Source organism: Leuresthes tenuis, unplaced genomic scaffold (assembly GCF_036924035.1).
Source record: "Leuresthes tenuis unplaced genomic scaffold, fLeuTen1.0.hap1 SCAF_19, whole genome shotgun sequence".
Lineage (NCBI taxonomy): Eukaryota > Metazoa > Chordata > Actinopteri > Atheriniformes > Atherinopsidae > Leuresthes > Leuresthes tenuis.
The window spans coordinates 26,383,421-26,392,598 of NW_027325373.1; the positions used below are offsets into that span (position 1 = coordinate 26,383,421).

Here is a 9,178-nt window from a genome sequence, read left to right on the forward strand (position 1 = left end):
GAGACTTCAGGATATCCCGCAGATGCACTTGACGAGGAGAGTAAGTTGAGGTACGTCAGAGATTACAAACTCCATCAAGGTATTCAGTTGGATACCAGCAAAATAGAGGTGAACCCTGGTAAAAGACAGGTGGCTAAACTGTGTCTGAACAGTTTCTGGGGGAAATCTGCGCAGAGGAACGACCTCCATCAGACCACCATCATCACTGACCCGAATTAATTTTTTAATTTCATGTTCTCGGGTAAAGATCGTCTACTTCCACTTTCTAAACCCTGACATATGCATGTTGCAGTGGACTGACAATAAACGATGCTCCTCCCAACAAGGTAAACAATGCAGTCATTGCAACATTTACCACCGCATATGCACGTTTAAAACTGTATAGCTGTCTGGAAGTAATGCAGGAAAAAAAATCTCTACATAGACACAGACATGATCTATGATCTGATCTGTGTGGTGAAAAAAGGTGAGACTCCTCTGAAACTGGGAAACTATCCGGGGGATTTGACCAATGAGCTGGGGGGTGACAAAATTCAGGAATTTGTTGCAGCAGGACCCAAGAGTTACTCCTACCAGACCAGAAATCAGAAAAAAGTATCGATGCGCGTTAAAGGCATCAACTCAGACGCATGAATGCAGCGAGAAGGTCAACTTTGACAGCGTCAAAGAGTTAGTGGAGGGATACTTGGCTGACTCTAGAGAAATGGTGATCGAGACCCCTCAGCGTACCATCAGAAGAGATAAAAAGGGGTTTCTGTTAAAAAATACGACATTACTGAGAAAGTTCCGGGTGGTGTATGACAAGAGACGCCTTTTTCCTGACGGTACAACTCTGCATTTCGGTTATTAAGGAGATTGATTTTGACCCCAGACTAAAGACTCCTTTTTCATGTCTGATCGGATGTGGGAAATCGTTTTTTGTTGAAAGTGTTTTTAAAAAAGTGTAACCATGTGATGGATGATGTACCTGATAATATTGCTTGGATTTATACCTCTTTCCAACCATTGTATGCTGAACTGCAGCGGATGAATAAAAACATCAAATTTGTGGAAGGATTGCCTCATTCTTTTGAAGATGAAAATCTGTTCCCTCCTGATCGTAAGCACTTGGTTATTCTGGACGATGTTATTTTTCAGGCTTTAGACCATCCAGAAGAGGTAAAAGTTTTCACACTGTACAGACTTCACAGAAATATGAGTGTCATGATGTTGACTCAAAATGTACTTAATCAAGGGAAATACAGTTGCACCATCAGCCTGAACAGTAACTACCTGGTGCTGTTTAAGAATCCCAGTGACAGATTGCAGGTGAATATACTAGACCGTCAAATCTTCCCCTCAGAGAAATCTATCTTCCTGGAGAGCTTTGAGGACGCCACCAGAGAGCCGCACGGGTATTTAATCGTCGACCTGACCCACTCATGCCCAGAACAATACAGACTGAGAACGGGTTTACTTCCTAGTCAGTGGCCAGTTGTCTATGTTCTGAAAGCATAGTAATTAATCATGTCAGCCCGTATAAAAAGGAATGCTCCGTTGCTCAGAGCTCTGTACCACGCCACACCTCAGAAACGTAAGGACATTCTCGGCCATTGTTCACCCGACTTTCTTAAAGCTTTGTGTGAGATTGCTCTGAATATTTTAAAGGGTAACATTAAGCTATCCCCTGCCCAGTATTGGAGTTTGAAAAAGCAAAAGAAAGTTATCAGACTGCTGGCTGATAAGAGAACCGGTTTAAAACGTAAGCAGTTGGCTCTCAAAAGTCAAGGAGGTGGGTTTATTCTCCCCATCCTAACGGCTCTTGCACCCATAATTGGGGATCTAGTGGCTGGAATCGTTAGAAGATAAGAACCATGTCGCTCAGGACAGTGTAAAAGATGTTTCTCATCTCACCTCATCAGTTCAAACACTTGAGTCAGCCAGAGACTTCTATCAGACAGACGGCGGAGGATGATTTGGATAATAAAATGAGAGCGATACTCGACGAGTCAGGAATGACCTCTTATGAAAAAATTAAGAAATACGACGCCCTGCTGCAAAGATACCTCACCCTGATCAAGCGAGGTCAGATGGAGGAGCCATGGGTGTCTGTGACTCTTCAGCGAAACAGTCTTAATGATCCAATACCTGAATCAGATTCCTGTGAGACGGACCGTGTTCATGAACCCGATCAGTTAGAATTGGATGCAACGGCGAGTGAGGTATTAAAAATCCTTCCAAAGCGCGATCGCAGAAATGGTGAATACATCTTGAGGAAATTATCTGAGAGAAATGGCTGGACCACCAGAGGAGAATTTGTTTATCAGGGGCAGGTTGTGAGAGGATCACAATTGGTTGATTTACTTAAAAACCTTCTACTCCCTTTTAAAAGAAAAGCCCAAACCATGCAACCAACAGGTTGGACAAGTTTTCTCAATGTCCTGAATGAACTGAACATACCTTTATCCTCTGTGAATAACTCGCAAGCCCGTGAACAATACCGTCGTCTCAAAACAGAACCGAGCGGAATGGAGAAAATACCATCTGTAAAACCGAAGAAGAAGATAACCCTCTCCACTCATTTTTTTAAGATCTGGACATGTTGAGCGAGACGAGGCTGCAGACGAACAAAGTTTGCATAAAAAGATAAAAACCTCCACGCTGGGTCACCTTTTCACCATAAATTTCTGTAAGAAATGAATAAAATGATACCGTCTTTTGTTCTCAACAAAGATTTTTATTGATCCCAATTTTCAGAGTCTACCGAGTCATCACTTTCATGCATTCACAATTTGTAAAACTCTTTGAACATCTGTAAAGAACAGGCTCCCTGATGAAATGAGAGAGCACTGTGCTTTCTGATGCATCTCTGATATTTTTTCACAAAGTTAGATACCATCACATAATTTTTAAGAACATCATCACTGTAGGAGGATAATACTTGTTGCAGAGACATTCCGGTAATAAACGCACTGTTGACCGCACACAGTGGACAAGGTGTTCTGAAGTTGGCGATTATGGTACGTTATCTTCAGGGATCGGTCTTTCAGAAATGACACAATGTCTGAGGGGTAGTGAGAAAAATCTGGCGGTAGCCCGTAAGAGTCGAAAAAGGTGGCTTGACCATTCTCCTCCAGAGTCAGAGCTAGCCAGTGAGAAGGATGTGTGTTCACAATAAAGTAAGCCGGCTTTGTAAACGTTTGTTTGAGTAAGGGGAGTTGGTCACTAGCCCACACGCCACAAAATAGGTTTCCCAGTAGATGGTGCAACAGGCTCTCCAGTTGGTGGTTATTCATGCTTACTCTTTTAATAATAGTCCACCAGCACCTGTCTTCTCGAGTTGATCTCCAAAATGGAATCGTAACATGCGTAGACAATGAGGGTTGTGGTGTGAGGTAGCGGTACTCTAAACTTCATCTCCAATCTTCAATTCCCATTAGAAACAGGTGACAAGGCGTCGGTATCCTCACCAGGATTGAGATTCAAGACAAACAGCGAGTAACCGTTGTTAAATTCTTCACGTGTGATACTCAAAGGGAGATCTTTTAAATGACGACCGGTAGCTGTAAACAAATTGTAAAATTCCCGGACTGAAATGCCTTGGTTGACCTGAGGCTGGAATGCCTTGGCGGGAACTTGTTTACCATCAAGAGCTAGATATTCTATATCCATATGTTTAAAGTTGACGGGTGACAAGTCCCTTCTTCATGTGAATGCCTCGTGGTGCACCATACATAAAACAATATATTTAGGCATCGCTCCCAAAAAGAGATTCTCCTGATTACATATCCTCAAATTTTCAGGGATGGAGTATGTTTTTACATTCATATGTGACAGTGGGTAGAGAGCGTTTCCTCTTATTAAGGCCGATGTGTGGCCTAAACGAATAGCGGGGGAGACGGATACTTTTTTGATAAAAAGAGAGGCGCCTAATATCATTAATCGTCTCTGGTTCCCATGAGATAGAAAGCCTCTCTGGCCCTGGTTAGTTTAACTCTCATATCCACAGAGTTCAGCAGGAGCCTTTCGCAGAAAAAAATATCCCCATGGAGGGGGCCCATTAAGTGTACCTCTCTGGAATTAGCTGTACAGAGAGCCCTCTGGTTTAGCCCTCTGTTTGGCCCATTATTGGTTACTATAGAGTCTATGGCGCCGGCTGTATCTTTATAATAAAGACCAGCGCTGAACTGACTCTTTAACGCGTCTTCAGAAAAGTTTAGCAGAGTCTCAATCATAGATCTATATGGGTGGGTGGCACTAGACTGTGAAATTAATCTATCACCCAGAGTAACATCGGATTGACTGAATAGTGTATTGAGAGGATAATTGATGAGACCCACAGGTGCGTCGTTCGCCAAGTTTGTGCCGTCTGCATTGGTGATCTTCATAGGGACTGAAAATAAGTCCAGTTCTGCCAGGGTGAACTCAGGGGAATTGTGATGCAAAAGAGCCATGTTTTACTCTCTTTCTCTCTCTATTTATGATTCAGTGAAATATATCCCTTCTCCGTGCAGACTTCCTCCCTTTAGGCTTGATCCTGATTTCTTTCTTTTAAGCGACCTCAGTATTTGTGACCCCCTCACACGTTCACCAGGCGGCCGCTTTCTTGGTCTTCGTGACAAAACCATAATACCCGATCCTTCTTGTCCTCCCTTCTCTGCAGTACCAGAGATCCTTCTCATGGCTTTGCCTATGACATCTGAAGCAATGCTTGTAGCTGCTGTTTTCAGATGAGGCTTAGCTATAGCAAAACCTTTTTTAACTAGGGGGACTATGAAGCGAAATAATTTTGAAAATATAGAGCCTATTCCGCGACCGTACAAACAGGTGCTCCGTAAAAACCAGGCAGGGTACCTCCGACCTGGTTTTGGTAATAGTTTACGAAGTGATGAGGGTCATCCCTCATGAACCATGTTGCTTTGTTTTGTTATCCTCCTCCTGACACAGACACAGAGGTGACCTCTGACTGAACCTTTGCTTGATAGTGACTACTGATCAGATATTTACTTCTGATCAGAGCTTATCGGGAGACATGGAATCACAATTTCCTCTTGCTCTCTCCGTGATATCAGAGTGAATGACCATCATTTCATTACGCGTTGTGATATCACGGGTTGGAAGTGTAGTCTCACAACAGTTTTCCCATAAGTAAAATTTAGTAAAAAGTGTTTTGATCCGTTTTAATCTCTATGTGGATGTTTTCAATATGCCTCTTTGCTACAGGTAGATAGTTGACAGGGTTAAAAGTATGCGTAATTATATCGCCAAACTTACCCTCTAACTGTTTGCAAGAGCGGGGCATAAGCACCCCCGACTATCTGTATTGCTGTTACATTGCTGTAACAGTAAAGCTGGTAGAAACCTGCTTTTAAATCCATCGGGTAAGGGGCCCTCCTTGTATCAAATACGATCCATTTACCAGGCTCCACCTAGCATGTAGCTCAGTGGTGGATAAAAACGCAGGTGGTACTGGGCACCTGACTGATACGTGAGTCTATTTTCCACCGTGTCCACGACTAAATAAATATCAGAACCTATTTTTCGAAGGTGACCCTCAATCTCGGCTTTGAGCTGATTCAAATCCTTGAATGTCCGAATCCTATATTCTGGCGGTAGAACTTTTCCAGCCCCGCTTTCCTCCGTTCAAAAAAAGTCTGGTCCCTAGGGGCATTATGCCATGTGTACGAATAAGAAATCTCCGTCAAGGCACGTGAAGCATGGTGTAATGTTGCGGGCTAGGAGTAGTGAAGGTTCTTTTATACCCCGTGAAGGTCACTGGCTCTGACCCAGCTGTTGAATTTCTCAGGCCAGTTTTTCCAACAGACAAAAAACTGTTTTACACCCCTGATGCTGCATCGTTTTAATATCTTCTCCACTTGATACATCTTGTCTTTATTCAGTTTAACTTTTTGAAGCTCCTCCACGTAAAAGGAACCATCCATCAAAATCTTTCAGTTTGTACACAGGGGGAGATCATGCAAGCTGCTCGGTCACTGTAAACACTTCATCTGTAAAACTTTGTTCATATTTCTTGTCAAACATGCCTCGCAGTTTAGATCTTCTTACAAGATCTCCTTTTTTAAACTTTATCCTTGAGTCCTTGCAGCGTCAACCGCGAGCAGAGCCGTACAGGTTCTGAAAAACTTGAAAGGTGTTTTCTAGAGTCACCTCTACAGGCTTCATTTTGATGCTCGTGTGGTAACTGTGGTTGTAATTTTCCACGAGATCCTGCAGGACGTCGAGGTATCGACGTGTGTTATTAGCAGTAAAATATCTCCACATCCTGGTTTTTAACGTGCGGTTAAACCTCTCAAGCCTTTACCTCGCTCGGCGTAGCAAAATGCACAACTCCGTGGTTCTCTAATAATGCCTTAAATTTTTTGTTAAAAAAATCTTACCCCGCATCAGTTTGAAGTTTTTTAGGGGTCTCGCTTTCTCTAAAAACAGATTACTACCAGGGTGGATAGGATCATAGAAAACCTTTTTCATTAATCTCGTTTCAGCCATCTTTTCTTCTGACGGAAAACACAAAACGCAAGTATATTTCAACCTTTTATTTTTTCTCTAATGTATTATTATACATACACATCCATGTGATCACGAAAAGCAGGAATGCTAGTAATATAGGATTTAAGAAAAGTTAAATGTTATAACAACATCACATGATTACAATATTAGTCTAAACACATCCAACTGATGGAAAGAAGGAATGTTACATCCTTCTTTTAACCCACCCAAAACTTTGTCATGGTTTGAAGCTGCGGAAGAGCGCGGAAACCCATCCATCCATACATTTTCTATACCGTCAATCCGTTGATCGGGTAGCGGGTGGGCTGGAGCCTATCCCAGCACTCATCGGGCAAAAGGCGGGTTACACCCTGGACAGGTCGCCAGTCCATCACAGATCCGCTATTTCATTCATCTTCTCCACCCAGGCTGCATGAGGTATTGCTAACAGCATCCTAAACAGACCACAGTCAGAGTTAAAACACTCAAGAACAAAAAGATCCCCGTCTTCATTCTCATTAGATTTCCGGTGGCTTGCACGGAAGAACCAACGGCCTGTAACACCTGTTCCCAGTGCCGGTGAGGTTTCCAGGACAGGGGGCCTGTAGCCAGGATCTTTTACAAAGTACCAGGGGACTTGAATGGGAGTTTGTGACTGGAGAAAGGTGCTTAAAATTCCCTTTGACTCCAGGGGTGTCAAATTTTTCACACTTAATAAGGACCTATGTCGCAATGACCCTTTGAATTTGACCTTTGACCATTTGAATTAAGCTTTGATGAAAAATTGATCCACAGCGTCAACTGAAGCCTCCCATACAACATACTAAATGCACACCATTTTAGACCTAATTTTGTTTAATTTTAAGACAAAACAAATGTCTTTTTTGTCCTTGTTCTTTTAACCCAATTTACACCCAAGTCGGACACAGTGTCAACTGAGGACTAAAAAGAAAAATACCCGAAAATCGGCCGCAGGCAACCGCCCTCATCCACAACCACAACTGACCTCCGGGAGTCAGTCTCTCTAATTTAGTTCAATCCAATTTGGAGCCCTTTTCCCCCGAGAAAAGTGTCCCAAATTCGACCGGCTTACCTGGTCCAATATCCCTCGAGAAAAGTTCTCGAAAATCGGCCATCTGGCCGCAAGCAACCGCCCCTATCCACTGCCTCAACTGATCTCCGGGAGCCAAACCCCAACCTGGTCAAATTCCCCCAGAGAAAAGTGCATGAAAATCGGCCGTCTGCCCTCAACCGACCTCCAGGAGCCATGCTCCAACTTGGCACATTTTTGCCCCAAGTAAAGTGTCCAAATTTAGACCTCCTCGAGCCGGCAGCACCCACCCATGAGCCCCCTCTAGTCAGTCATCCACTGGTTCTCCAAACCTCCAGAAACCATGCCCACCAGCCGGCCCTGTGCACCCACACTTAAGCACCCCTCCTCAGACTGAACCATCCATCTAGACCCACCGGAACTCTGCGTCCCTGGTATGGACTCATTTTAGCGGATGGTCCAATTTGACGCACTTTTAGTATGGCAGACTGTCATGGCGGATGCGTCCAGTGGCAACCAGACGGTCATGGCGGATGCGTCCAGCGGCAACCAGACTGTCAAACTACTACCTTTTCCATTAACTTTCTTTTATTGTGATGAGTGGTAAAGATGAAAACAGCAGTTAAGGCGATAACAAGAACATCAGCCTCTTCATTTTGTCAAACTGCTACCTTTTCTCTAGGTCCACTGCCTTCAGGTCTCTTCGGTACAGAGACCAAGCATTGATGAGTGCCACTGTGACACTATGCCACCAAATATACAAGTACCATCTTCTGGTTTTTAAGCTGTATTTGTACAGACCCCTTACCCTATATGCCTACCTGTAAGTCGCTTTGGATAAAAGCGTCTGCTAAATACATAAACATAAAGGGGACGAACCATGAGAGAAAAGATGGTGGTATTCCTGCATTTCAAACATTTGAAAAATCCCATAGTTAATGATGTTGCTAACAGAGTCTCTGTGGCGCAATCGGCCAGCGCTTTTGGCTGTTAACTGAAAGGTTGGTGGTTCGAGCCCACCCAGGGACGAGTAGTTTCACCAATACATTGTTGATAAGTTACACATACTACTGCCATTTCTTCGGAACACGGTATGCAGCCTCATCCTTCACTACCAAATTGAACATCTTTCCTATTGGCAACCTACAAGCTGTCAGGCTCTGTGGTTAGAGAGAGCGCAAAAAAAAAGATTTTTGGACTGACAACTGGAGAAGTGGTAGTCAACCTCCACCTCCACGGCCGAGTTGCCCTTGAGAAAGGCTCCGTACCCCCCCCTGCACCCCGGGTGCTGTAATTGGCTGCCCCACCGCTCCAGTGGATGGCATCTGTCTCCATGAGTGTGTGACCCTGTGCATGTGTGTGTTCAACAGGTACCAACCTGGATGGGTCACATGCGGGAGGAGTCATTTTAAATTAAATCATTTTAGTTATTTACATTGATCCTCTATCATTCAAATGGTTATTATTATGCCATGAGACAAAAGTGAAAGAAGGTTTACCTGTTTTGAGAATAATTAAAACCAAATTCATTCTTTGGGAGGCTCCCTGGTGTCAGTTTCTCCTGAAATGCCTCAAGTCAAGATGAAGCACAGGTCTGCTACTCAGGCTTTGTGGACTCTTCTTTTATAACGAACCATTACA

At 43.6% G+C, this 9,178-nt stretch overlaps 1 non-coding gene across 1 annotated transcript; it reads left to right on the forward strand.

Moving 5' to 3' along the window:
• Window positions 1-8,492: 8,492 nt before the first annotated feature.
• trnan-guu (transfer RNA asparagine (anticodon GUU)) lies at window positions 8,493-8,566 on the forward strand. The gene has a single exon. It is a non-coding gene; the product is annotated as a tRNA-Asn (tRNA).
• Window positions 8,567-9,178: the final 612 nt, after the last annotated feature.